At 48.2% G+C, this 14,186-nt stretch overlaps 1 protein-coding gene across 6 annotated transcripts in view; it reads right to left on the minus strand.

Moving 5' to 3' along the window:
- Positions 1-13,824, minus strand: part of GTF2IRD1 (GTF2I repeat domain containing 1) — a 174,384-nt gene extending 160,560 nt beyond the window's left edge. For 4 of the 6 annotated variants that reach the window (XM_030536774.1, XM_030536775.1, XM_030536778.1 and 1 more), the window contains exon 1: positions 13,590-13,823. The gene's annotated coding sequence lies outside the window, so the exon portion shown is untranslated. Of the gene's footprint in view, positions 1-13,406; positions 13,427-13,589 lie in introns of those variants that run through there. The other 2 variants (XM_030536777.1, XM_030536776.1) reach the window with 2 other exon arrangements.
- Positions 13,825-14,186: the final 362 nt, after the last annotated feature.

Raw genomic sequence — 14,186 nt, forward strand, 5'->3', positions numbered from 1 at the left:
TGCCCCGATTTCCCCTTGGGAGTGGGAATTGACCAATGGGTCACTGGGGTTTATCAGCAATGGGTACAGGAGGTAGCTGGTGTCCTGAAGAGGGGACAGTAGTGAACAGGAAGGTGGTGAGCTGCTTGGGGGGAGGGGTTGTTCTTTGGTCCGCGTTCACGCCGTCCTGCTGGTGGGGGGGGGAAGCACCGCGGTGCTGGATGCCTGCTTGGAGGGGGGGTGGGGAACACCGGAGCGCACTGCGGTGCTGGATGTCTGCTTGGAGGGGGGGTGGGGAACACCGGAGCACACTGCGGTGCTGGATGCCTGCTTGGAGGGGGGTGCATAACACCAGAGCACACCACGTGGATGCTTACGTGCTGGGACGGGGGGTGGGGAACACCGGAGCACATGGCGTGGCTGGCTACGTGCTGGGAGCGGGGGGGTTAACAACAGAGCGCCATGGGCTGGGGAAACGCGAACCAGGCGCCCTGCACTCAAGTATCCCTAAACTCTCAACAGGGTTTCCTACTGCCAGACATATCACTGCTGCGTGTTACCTGGGAAGAGAGGGAGGGTCTTCTACAGGAATGTGGATACCGCCCTGGCCCCTATGCAGCTTGCCTGTGTGCAGTCATGGTCCCCCCACCCCTCGCTGCACAGTGGATCGGACGAGTTAGCCTGACCGGGACAGAGACCACAGTGGCTCTCCCGCTCAACTTGAGAAAGCAAATTGCAAACGCTCTTGCTGCAACTTTTCAAGAGATTACCGAGGCAGATGACAGAGACGTGATAGAGCAAATCAATGGGCTATTCCACGTTTAGGCATGCATGCAGGCAGCCATAACCCAAACCCTCCTCTCCCAAAACATAAAAATCTACTTACCCTGAGCACGATCCTCAGTTTCTTCCTCACCATCAACTTCCAGCTGCTGCAACTGGCTAGCCTCCTCCTAGCTTGAGAAGAACTCCTGGCTGCATGTGTACTGGGACTCTGGGGTGTCTCCCTCCACGCCAGTAGCCTCACTGTCGCCGTCCTCTACAACCTCCCCCACTTCTCCCTGCTCTGAACTCTCCATCGTGCTCCTAGGATTGGCAGTGGGGTCACACCCAAGTATGGCATCCAGCTCCTGGTAAAAATGGCAGGTCGTGTGGGCAGCTCCTGAGCGGCGATTTCCCTCACGAGCTTTGCAGTAAGCACTCCTCAGCTCTTTAATTTTGACCCTGCACTGCAACGCGTCCCGTTCATGGCCCCTTCTCATCAAGGACTGCGATATCTGCCCATAGGTATCATAATTTCTCCTTCTGGAGCGCAGCTGTGCTTGCACAGCCTCCTCTCCCCAAACACTTATGAGGTCCTGCAGCTCTGCATTGGTCCATGCTGGGGCTCGTTTGGTGCGTGGAGGCATGGTTGCTGAGTGATTGATTGATTAATTGCACTCCACACCTGGCTGAGCAAACAGGAAGGGGATTTTTAAAATTCCCGGGGCATTTAAAGGAGGGGTCAGGTGAGCCCAGGGCAGTGGAGTTTGCATGATTACCAGAGAGGCTTCCAAGGTATGCTGGGATACCTGCTTATGCCACGGAGGTCAATAAAAACGCTGGTAGGTGTCTACACTTGCTGACCAGCGCTGGATCACCAGCGCTGGATCCTCTACACCCGAGGCTCGACCGGGTGTACAGCCAGCGCTGCAACCAGGGAGTTGCAGCACTGGCCGTGCTGTGCATGTGTGTACACCACCTATGTTGCAGCGCTGTAACCCCCTCACCAGCGCTGCAACTCTGTAGTGTAGACAAGGCCTCTGTGTTCTCACTGATGGCCACAGGAAAAGGCCAGTTCTACCCCAGCACATGTGATCAAACAAGTATCCTGGACAGCCAGCTGGGTGGGCCCAAGTCCACGGGCCTGGGTATTTTTCTTACAGAATTTGTACGCTGGTTTCACTCCACTCACCTCCACGGAGTCAGGCTCAGTGTACACCAGTAAAAGCAAGATCAGGCACCATGTCTCCAGACCACCCCAGTGAGTTTGGTTACTTTTCTATTAGCATAAACAAAGCAGTTACTGAGAAATGGCACAGCCGAGCCAATCACCATCACTCAGTGCACGGATTGTATTAACTCTGCATTCAGGAGCGCCTTAACAGGTGGTATATTATAGTGTCATTATTTATAATGTACCTTGCAAGTATCCCACTAACAGTAAAGAGACAGTACTCCAAAGACAGTAGCCACTTCCTGTGCTTCAACAATCCAGGAGTCAAAAATCAAACGACATGCAGCAGGAGAGGGATGATTTTAAGTTTATACTTGTATAGACCACGTTAACGCAGCTAATTTTTTTTAAAAAACTTTAAAAATCATGTGAATTACACACATCCCTGAAGGTCTACATATATCCTCATTCACTGATAAGCCCTAAAACACAGAAGGCTGTAAGTCAGCTAACATAGCGATGAGCATGGTATGAACACAGTTTCTCCATTACAGCGGCCAGGGCCTTAGTGTGGGTGCATTTTGACTGTAAGATCTTGGAAGCAGAGACTGCCTTTTTGTTCTGTGCTTGTACAGTGGGGTCCTGATTCCTGACTGGGGATCGCAGGAAGAGCTGCAATAAGGTGTGTAATATCCACACCCTTGAAAGGCCATGTTACACTGCCAGAACAGCATAAAGGGACTTCATACTGTAAATGAGGATCAGGCGCTTAGCAATTAGATGGAGAAATGTCATCTTTTATTTTCTACACTCACTGCCATCCCTGAGACCGCCCCCACCCTGCCCAGTTATTTACCACAGAATATTATAATCACCTCGCAAAATTCTGTCCACCTGCTTGCCCAGGGTAAGGAATTTTCTTTGACAAGTATGTAAAATATTACTTATTCCATCATAGCAGTAGGGCAGGCTGGTCGATTCTGTGCCTGGGCTGGAGAATCCTGCATTAAAAATGGCATTAGATTGCACTGTTATTCAAGTAACACCACTGGTGGGAACTGTGCATAAAAAAGGACAAAGCTCCTGCCCCAGGGTGTTACAAAATACATGTTAACCTTGTGCACATGTTTAACTTCACACTCACAAGTAGTGCCATAGACTTCAGTGGGACTACTCACACACCAAACATGTGCAAATTTTTGCAGGACTAGCACCTAATTTGTTCTCCCCTCTGTCTGTTTCTCCCTCCCAGCCTTTCTCTCTCGATTATATAGATTGTAAGCTTTTTAGGGCAAGGACTGTCTCTTACTATCTGTATGTAAAGCCCCTAGCACAGCAAGGCCCAGGTCTCAGTTGGGTTCTCTGCTCCTGTAATACAAATAATAGATGCCATTTACCCAGGTCAAGTTAGAACTTAGTTGACCACTACCAAATTGAAATTGTGCTTAAGTTTTTCAATTCCACTGTAAGACCTGTGTATTAATACTAACACACACTATTTAATATGTATTCCTTCCCACCACCATGCAATTTCCAGATGGTATTTATGATGCAAGAGCTCAGCACAGAAGCTAATTTGGGGCCTGATCCAAAACCTATTAAAGTGAACTGGAGGTTTTCCATGGACTCCAGAAGTCATTGTATTACGGCCTTTAAAAGGCAGGGAGAGGGAACAGAGAAGACGTAAATTTGTGAGCCAGTGGATGGGAATCAATGCTCCTAAATGCAGCCATCAATGCTGTGTGTCATGGGCTCTCAAGACTTTAGAAGTCTCTGGGTGTAGGGACCTTACATATCCTGATATTTGTACGGGACTTTAATATCTGGCTGGGCATAATTTCAACATCCAGGGCTACAATTAATTAGAAACAAAACCTTGTTTGCATCTTACATCTGTGCATACCTTTGCACAAATATTCAAACCCAGCCACAATCAGCATTCCTTCGACTGCCCTAAAAAGCTCACCTTTGGCCCCTTCCATAAATCATCTTCCCACACAGCGAACAGCGCAGAGCCTTTCCTGAGTTACAGACTTTGGCGCTCACCAGCGAGGAGAAGGCTGAAAGGGCCACTCCTTAAATGCGACAATGACTAGCTTTGATACCACAAACAAGTGACTGATTGTTCACTCGTACGGGATCACAATGCGAGTCTTCCACGTAATGGAAGGACTGGGTCGCTAAACAGTAAAAACATGAATGGATTGTGGCATAAGAGCTAATTCACTGGGTAAGGTCAGAGATACCTCTAATTAAAAGAAAGCTTTTCCATGACACATGCAACACCCCTATTGGGATTGTTCAAGGGCATATACCAGGGGTGGCCAAACCACAGCCTGAGAGCCACATGTGGCTCTTTTACAATTGAAGTGTGGCTCACGGAGGTCCCCATGCCTCCACCTACAAGACTGGGGGAAGGGGGGTAAGAGCTCAGGACTTCTGCCCTGTGGCAGAGTGGTGAGGCTGGGGTTTCCGCCCTGCAGGAAGGGAGGTCACAGAATCATAGAATATCAGGGTTGGAAGGGACCTCAGGAGGTTATCTAGTCTAACACCCTGCTCAAAGCAGGACCAATCCCCAGATAGATTTTTGCCCCAGATCCCTATATGGCCCTCTCAAGGACTGAACTCACAATGCCGGGTTTAGCAGGCCAATGCTCAAACCACTGAGCTATCCCACCCCCCCGCCCTGGTTTTGGGGCTTCAGCCCTGCGGGAGGTATCTGCTGGGACTCGGAGCTTCAGCCAGAGTGGGGTCAAAGCCCCGGCAGGTGCACCCTGCAGGGCTGAAGCCCTGAGCACCAGTAGGTGCGCCCAGCTCCTGAACTTCTGAAGATTATCGTACGCGGCTTGGAGGATTAGTAAATTTGGCCACCCCTGGCATATAAACCCAGTGCAACCACCACAAAACCAGAAAGTCCTCACCTATCCCTTGTAATCTACAACCACCAGGATATTGTCTTCCCCAGATAATGTCACCCCCAAACACACACACCCTGCCACACTTCCCTTCCTCTCCACACAAAACATACAACCTTTAACTCTGACCGTGTGGAGCGGTTAGAAGTGGATGTTTTAAACAACATGAACAAGTTGTAGATTGTGGTTTGTGAACAAATGTGTAAGGCAGGGGTAGATTTTTAGAGCACGTGTGTGGGTGTGGTATCAGAGGATTATTAATAGACTAATAGTTTGGGTTTGTGTAGGGTTGAGTTTTTTTAAGTGGAAATAGTTTGCAATGGAGTTTAGCATTTCGGGACGCCACTCTTTGTCATAGTGTTATTTGGGAGATGGAATAAGGAAGTGTGGTGCTGCTTTGTTTTTCAATAGACGTTTGCTGTTACAATCAGATCCACTCTGCCCCTCTCTCTGTTGGAGGAAGTCTCTTGGAGATAAGGGAAAAAAATTCTTCTCGCCTCCCTTTCGTAGGGAGCTGAATAAATAGTCTCCAAATCTCTCTTTTCTGTTTCAGAGATAGAACTCAGCCTCTTTAAAATGAACCCATTTGTTAAAATTAACACAGCTAGCGATTTCTACTGCTGTAGTACCTAGGAGCCCCAGACCCTGCATTAGGGAGTGTACAACCACAGAACAGAAAGATGGTACCCACCCAAAAGAAATTATCTTGCAATTTTAAAAGTCCCTGCTCCCAAGCATTTCAGTGGGAGCATTATTTTCCTAGAAAGACAGGACCACAACAGTCCAGTGGCCAATCTAGCCTCTGACAGCAGCTGGTACCAGATGCTGCCGAGAAAGGCACAGGGAACACTCTATAAACGTAATTATGGAATAACTGGCCCATAGGGAAAGTGTCTTCCTAACCTTCATCTGCTATAGATTGATTTATGCCCTGAAGAATCAGGCTTGGTAACCCTTCTAAATATTTTTTTTTCTGGTGGGGAGTGGGGGTGTTTGGGGTTTGTTTGTTTTAATCCTTGCTAATGTAGCTCTGGCTGTCCTAAACAAGGGCCCGATTTTCAGAAGAGCCCATGCACCCAACACAGAGAGCTTTTCTTAAAAAAATCTGGCCTAAATGGGAACTGAGCTCTTCTGCAAATCTGACCCAGGATACCAATTCCACTAGCCGACCCAACTCGACAAAGACCCAGAGGCTAAGGAGGTAGGGGGAGAGAGAGAAATAAAGGGAGGCTGATTTTGTACTTCATAAACTTCTGTGGGAAAGCGTGAAGAGGCTATTGTGAAGACCAAAGAGACTGAAAATTGCAGAGGGGTCTTCATTAAATATTTATTTCTAAAAAATGACATCTCACTCAGTCCCTGCCTGGTTTTTATAAGCCTGGGACTGAAGAGATATTTTCTCCTTATGATGTTGCGAACCTGGAGAAAATAAAGATAAAGTAGCCTCATGACTCAAGTGAAGGGCACAGATTACCTTGATGAAGCGAGTCCTGGGTAAATGACCACTTTACCTTCGTGAATTAGCACAGGTAGGAGATGGTGCTTAGTGCCCTGTGGTCCCCTATTCATCTGGCTGAAGTTAATTTTCTTTTTAAAATGGGCATCGTAGGATTTTAGCCCCAAGCAGAGACAACACAATAGAATATTAGAAAGTTTGATCAGTGGCTGCTTGTAGAAATAACTGTAAATCCAAGTATGATGCAGCCAGCTTTTGGAAAGATGTTTCCTGCACTAGTGATATTTTTACTGAAGGAAAATATATCTTTATTGGTGGAGTTTGTAAGATCCCTTGGAAATGGCTGCAGCATCTGGATGTCCTCTTCAAAATATGGCTGCAATGACTCTCGCAAGGGAGTGGAGACCTACCGCCTTAGAACAACCCTGATGCAAAGACTTTCCAAACCGTAACCTATAAATTTCTCTCTCCATTTGCGCTTTAGCAAGCTACTTAAGCAAGTGACCCTGCTTCAACCTTGTGACTGGCCCAACGCCAGTCAATGGGACTATTCGCACAGTCAAAGCTATGCACATGCCTAAGTATCCCACTGAATGAGAACCACAATATATAGCTTATGAGAATTATCCCGGTTTCACATGGCCTAACCAGTCACCATGCTGCAAAGTCTTAGGGCTGATGGGATGGAGTGGATCCTACTGTAAGACATGAGGGAGGAGCAGAAGCAAGTGACACTTGCTTTAAAAGGCACATGAGCGGTTTAAACCTGCTCTTCCATTGGTCATCAAGAAAGCTGTGGCCTAATGGATTGTTTCCAGTAGTGCCCACAATGTACTTGGGCACTGCCGGATGATCCAGGGCAACCTGCTTGATTTTCTGAATTACTCCTACCGCCAGATCATCAAAGAGCTCAGCATCCAATAGGCAGAGATTTTCTGAAAAATCTGGACCTGACTGCAGGTGATGAGCCCTTCTGAAAATGCTAGCTCTCAGGTCGAGGAAGAGGAGTCTGAGCCAATGCCTCACGAAGTCAATGGGAGCTTTTGCGGGCTTGGGAGCAGGCATGAGACGGTAAAATGTAGGAAAGATCAGAACCTCAGCAGGTTCTGCATGACACAGCCCAGACTTTGAACATGGTGCACGTGCAATAGCTTGGAATTCTCTTTTGAGGCTGCAAGCAAGCAGAGACACCCAGAAGGAGCCCATATGTTGGGTGGTGTGGAGAAAGAAACTAGGGAAAAACCACAGTCTATAAATTTCATCCAGCTATTTATATTGTGTCCACCACTGTGGTATCTGGAGTCAAGACAGAGTTCAGGTCACGCTTTGTCTAGCTTATAAGAGCATTTACACTTCCTGCCCTTCCCAACACCCCCTTGTGGGGTGGCATGGGCTCCTGATGTTCAGGGTCATGAACTACTTGGTGCCCATTAAGAACAGCCAACAGTCATTCTACAGCTTTCAGTTGGGGTTTTTCAAGCACTGGCTTCCCTTTGCTCCCACTGAGTGGTAAAACTCCAGCTGATTTCAATCGAGTACAGTGAGGCCAACACAGAGTGCTTCTGAAAACCCCATCCTTCACGTTCTCGACACGGAGACTTCCAACACAGATAGCCCTTTGTAAGCATGTCCCTGCACCCCTCCCTTACAATCCTGCCTGGTGCAATCTGTCACATCAACAATTCTGGTAGCTTGAAAACCCAACCTCTGCACTATTTTTCACCTAAAGGAGAACATTCTCCTTGAAGTTTCAGAAAGTGGGTTAGCACTAGAAAAGGACACTAATACATAGAGGTGCTTAAGGAATCACACACACACACACCCCACACATAGGGCCTTGTAGCAACTGTTATGACATATTTCTAAACTGCAGCATGCGTGAGTGTAACCAACTGACCTATAGGTTGAACCTTTCCCAGAAGGTAGCACGAGACACTTGGCCAGTGGCCTCATTAGCTGTGCTAACAGCAATCAGCATTTCTCCACACCCATAATCAATCAGCTTTGCAGAAAGAAATGTAACAACAATATTTCCACACACCATTTGATTGGATACCGTCTTCCCTAAGCAAGGGGAATCAACTCATTTAGACATGGAAAACCTTGGTGTCTGCTTTCCACCCTGGCTACTGACCTCCAAGCAGTCCACTGCTAGCACTAAGATTTTTGTGAACGCTTTGGGCCAAATTCTGTACTCAATTTCACTGGTGTAAATCCACTGGTTTTGATGAAGTTACTACAGATTTTACTACAGTGTCATAGAGCAGAATGTGTCCCTCTGGATTCAACTGACAAGATTCCCAAAGGAAATACACTGTATTGATAAGGGTATAAAAGAATTCCAGCCATTTCCTGTGGGAACAGCATGTTGGATTATGGAGAAAATCCCCATTAGCTCCAACAACAACACTTTTTTCTTTTTTGGAGCAGTGGCGTTTAGATTTAAATGAACAGCAGCTATATTAACAATGACATTTAATGAGAAATTTGGCTGAGGGGGTCGATGCAGGAGTGATCCTAGGCCTGTGGCTTTTCAGTGCTGCAAAACAGGTGGAATAAAAAAAAAAAAACTTTGCCTTGTGAATAGGAACACAAGAATCAAACAGTTTTAGACTAAACTTTCAATCTGGATTCATGCTACCATTGTTTAGCCCAGCATCAAAGAATTCTTCCCCTTCAGATGCAGAGTTCAGCCTGGACAATGCAATTTTGTAGCTATAAATGTTTGGAAGCCTCTAAACTGGACTATTACCCCAGCCGAAAGGAAATTTCCAAGTCAGTCTGGCACTAGTGAAGAGTGCAGAATTAACAATATCGTCAGAGAGAAGGTGCAGAGTGAGGAGGGGGTAAGACAATAGTATTTTTGCCCCAGCTCCTTTTGAAAAGATTTAATTGCATATGCTGAATATATATAGGATGCTTTCAAGGATAAGCAGCTGGCTTCAAAAAAATTTCTAAGCGCAAGTTCTCTGTGTAATCTGACAAAAATTTCCACTGGAAGAGCAACTTTCCACAATAGTGAGGCAACACACAAGCCTGTCCTATGGGCCAGGCAGCAAGCATATTCCTTACAAGCAGAGAAACACAGAAACACTTTTGCAGAAGCCCTGTGTAGTCTCACTCTTCTTGAGCCATAGCTGGACTGCATGCTTGAGCAGTCGAGAGCCTGCATGAATTCGGATTAAACCAACTGGGAGACGGGGTGACAGAGCTATTTCTAGTGGATGATTGCATGATCATATAGACCAGCAGCAGTCACGCAAGGAGCTGCACATGGGTGAGCCTCTATGATTTCATCAAGCTCCACTCATACAGAGCTCTTTATTTCTCCAAATCCAGGAGATGAGTTAAAAAGGTTTCCTCCCTCCTACTCTGACTCTGGTCTAAGCCAATCTAACTGAAGAAGGGCATGAGATCCTCTGAATTGGAGGTAAACCCTAGCAGGGAAGACTGCAGCAAAGAAGACGAAAGAGGAGGCACAAGCACAGGACTCTATTCCTAGGGACAAGCTGGCACCAAAGGCAATATGAGGAATGGGGAGGAGAAGATGAGAATCCATGGGACAAGGATTGCATCCACAAATGCACCTAGCCTTGTCATCTTGTGGGGAAACTTGGTCAAGTGTTCTGGTAGAGGGCAGTCTGGAAGTGGTATGTGCTTTATTTAAATATTCCATTTTTTCCATTAACCTCAGTAGGCTCAAGTAGGGTTGCAGATCTTCCAACCTTGGGATGCAACCTGTGTAATATCACAATTTTCAACTGTATTAAATAGGCTACAATACATTTAAAAACATTAGCAAACTGTATCAAGCTGAAAGAGGGCAGAAGACCCATAAATGATTCTACTAGGGAGTCTAACTGCAAGGGGTAAGGATTTCTACTTACACAACGAACCCAGAAGTGCTAGCCCCTAGGAAGCCAATGCCCAGCTCAAAGCAGGAAAGTTTTACAGCATCCTGTAGGTGCAGAGTCCTTCCAATAGTGCTAAATGGAGGAGGATCCTAGCTAGATGGAGTTGGGGAAAAAAGATCAAGAACCACTGCTCTAGAGCAGCTGGCACGGGGACTACCCGGACCACTGACTGATATGACATGGCAGGTCCCACAGAAAGGAAAGGTACAATTCTTACGTGCCTCAATCTCCCCAGACAACAGCCCTGAGGTCTCAACGATAGCCCCACTGAACAATGTTCTGGGATTGATTCTGCTGCTCACAAGGATGAGTATCACTCCATTGCAGCCTTTCCTGCTTTAATCAATAGTAAGATGAAGCAGTAGGCTACCCACACTCCCCCCCATCAACAACCAAACAATACTCCAGAAACAGAACATCTGAAACTGGAGATGGATACCCTAGTTCCACTAGGAGTCTCCAGGAAAATTTCACCCAGGTAGGCTGAGCATCCCAGCAGCTCCTGTCATGCGTAAATACACAGGAAAAGTCAGTCTTGGTGCTCACTACCTCTGAGACTTCCCAGCAATGCCTCACGGCTAAATTTCACCTGGAATCCTTGCACCAACAGAACTAAAGGCTCAACCCCGCAGATAAGCAAGGACTTAGCCAAATTATAAATATGAAGTGAGCCTGTGACAAGTCTCAAACACTTTTGGCCTCTCCCAAGAAGTTATTTTCTCAGTAAAGCCCCCAAGCTGGCAAAGACTTAAGTCCACAAACAACTTTACACACATATCAGAGGGGTAGCCATGTTAGTCTGGATCTGTAAAAAGCAACGAAGAGTCCTGTGGCACCTTATAGACTAACAGACGTATGAGCTTTCGTGGGTGAATTCCCACTTCGTCAGACGCACTTGACACACAAGTAGCCTCACTGAAGTCAAGGCATACAGTAACACTCACACTCAGTCTTAGCAGGATTGAGACCCAAGCAACGAGTATCTTAGGGAAAAAGGAAAAGAAAAGTAATAGGTAACATGTACAGCTACAGCCCCACACACTGTGTGGCACTCTTGGCCAGCTTTCTGTGGCAAATTCCCCCTTCTCAGTGGTATTCCATGGTAAACCGAGGCGACATGCAGGAAACACTGTGGCAGGTTTATGTAAGGTTTTTAAAATTGAGGTTCTCTGGGAATGAACTATGAATCAGTAATGTAATCCATACATTATGCCTTGTGTTAAATTTCATATTAAGTTTACTTTGCATTGTCCCCAATGAGGCAATTGTCAATGTCCTGCATAACTGTATTACAGACATTATCAGGAGCAGATGCTTGACATTTTGGCAGCTGGATAAGGGACAGCTAGGGCTTTCAGACACTGGAGAGGAATGGGAAGTCATCTGACATTGTGGGATAAACACATTAACCGAGTTTTTGCTAAAAGATTCATCAGTGAAATAAGTAACAGTGTTGACATCGTTAGGCTTCAGCGTTCGCACGTTACAGATATAAATAGGACAGTTCATGACTCTCAGAGCTATTGTTTCAGGGTCTCTGAATACTCATCAAGACAAGACTACATCATCTGACATCCTGATCTCATCTGGAATGTCTCCTTCCCAACCATAAATTAGGATTAGGCTCTGGATCATTTTTAAAATGGAAACTAAGAAACTGGAGCACAGTTCTATAGCAAAAGGCAAACGTTGCCGCAGATTTCACAGGGCTATGGAGTACATGGAGCCTTGATGAGTCAAAGCTGTCCGAACTGGCCCAGCAACAACAGGTCAGATTCTAAAGTTTTGGGATCCTTCCAGATTAAAGGTCTGATATACAATAAGATGTCAGTTTCCCCCAGAAAGTGTCAGTTTCACCTGGAGTACTTACATTTGGTTCATCAGTTATTATTGGTAGTAGAAGGGTCACACCTAGAAGCCCCAACCAAGCTCAAGAACCCTGTTGTATGAGGCACCGTATAGACATCTTAAGAGGAAATAGAGCTTATTTTCTAAACAGACAAAGACAGACAAGGGATGGAGGAGGAAGGAACAGAGAGATGAGGGGACTTATCTGAGGTCATGCAGCAGGTCAGTATCAGAGCCAAAAAGAGACTTCAGGTCTCCTGATTACCGATCCAGTGTCCTCTCCCCCAGACCACACTGCCTCTCCAACACTGATTCTCAATTCTACAATGCATCCACCTTGCATTCAGTGCCTGGATCTTCCAGTCACTCCTGCCTTCAGGCCACAGAGAAATGCCACCTCCATGCTTCCCAACTGCAAGTCCACTGTCCACCAATAAACAACTCGACCCAGAGGGGGAATTGCTGGGGAGACTTCCAACACCAGCAAGAGTCACCTCCATGAACACATGAAGCCAGCCGGCTCCAGCACAAGACCAATCAATAGGACCACTCAGATGTATAGCTTATCCGGAGTAGATTCCTCACTATCCCCACAAACTGGAGGGATAGGGCACCAGTCTCCCCAAGAGAAAACACTCTATCCCGCACCTTTCCACCTGCACATGCAGAGAGAGAGAACCTTCCCCCCTGCTTCATGCAGCAGGGCCAAGAGAGCTCACTGGTCATTTCACGTGCAAAGGGTAAAAGCCTCTTCCATATGTGTATCAGCATTTGGTTGCTGGTTTTGCCAAAGCTTGGCAGTTCCAGGTAACCCGGGCGGGGGGGGGGGGTTCTATTTTAAACTGTGCTGCTGCCTTTCACAGCACCGAGCTTGGGAAAATGCCACCCTCGGCTGGCTGGTGAGTCCATATTTAACAGCTTCCTTCCTTGCCAAGCGCAGCAGCCCCAGCCACCTCCCAGCAGGCCAAACCTACCTGGGGGCAGGTGACGTCCCATCAGCATCTACACATCTTTCTGCCCAAGGACCCCTCACCGGGCGAGAACTCCGGCTTCAAAGGCCCAGATCTGACAGACGCCAATCCAGCCAGTGTAAACGTCAGTTCGAAGCAGACGGGAGCAAAGCCATTTCCCCACCCAACAAAAAATAAAACCGATCCCCCAAGAGATTCTGTGTCCTCAACTCCGGCCATCCAAGGGGATGGGAGGAAGGGGAGGGGTCCCTGCGAGACCCCCCCCCCAGCAGAGGGAGAAAGGAAGGGGGAAGGAAGCAGGCGCTGCAAAGAGCCGGGGGGGATGGCGAGTGATCTGCAGCGGGACCAGCAAACCCCCCGCTCCCCGCTTTCCTCCCGGTCACTGACCTCATTCCCGGCAGCGGCAGGTCCCGTTCCGGGGGTGCACGACCCCTCCCCGCCGCGAACCCTAATCCCACCTGCCCCGGTTCACGTGCCTCCCCCGCGCGCCCCGATACAATGTAGCCAGCGCCCACGCGCGACCCACGCGGGGCGGGAAAAGAGGGGGAGGGGCGAAAGTTTCCCTCTTACCGCAGGGCTCAGCCTCGCCCGCCGCCCGGCTGCTCCCGCCCGGATCCGGCCGCCCCTGGATTAAGCTGCGAGCCGCGGAGGAAGCGGGATAATTCCCTCCCGGCCTGGCTGGGCAGGGCTGGCCGGCCGGGGCCCCCTGCTCCGGGGGGTTGCCGAGAGAGGCTCTTTGTTCTGTAATCCCAGTAAGATTGCCAGCCATTCGCCCCGGCGCTAATCCCAGCCCCGCTCAACAGCAGCATCCATTGGCTGCCATTTACATACAGGATTAGCCAGCCCGCAGCCCGGCGGGGGGGCCTGCGCATGGCCCGGCGCCACGGGGAGGGGCGGCCGCCGGGGGGGCCGGGGAGGAGGAACAGGGAGCACGGGGGGCTTGGCAGAGTGGGTCAGTGGTTCTCAAACTTTTGTACCGGTGTCCCCTTGCTCCCAGCAAGCCTCGGAGTGCGACCCCCCCTTCTAGATTAAAACCCCATTTTTTAGAAAAAATATTTAACACGATTATAAATGTTGGAGGTGAAGTGGGGTTTGGAGGCCGACAGTTTAGGGTGACCAGACAGCAAGTATGAAAAATCAGGATGGGGGTGGGGAGTAATAGGAGCC

Source organism: Gopherus evgoodei, chromosome 17, assembly GCF_007399415.2.
Source record: "Gopherus evgoodei ecotype Sinaloan lineage chromosome 17, rGopEvg1_v1.p, whole genome shotgun sequence".
Lineage (NCBI taxonomy): Eukaryota > Metazoa > Chordata > Testudines > Testudinidae > Gopherus > Gopherus evgoodei.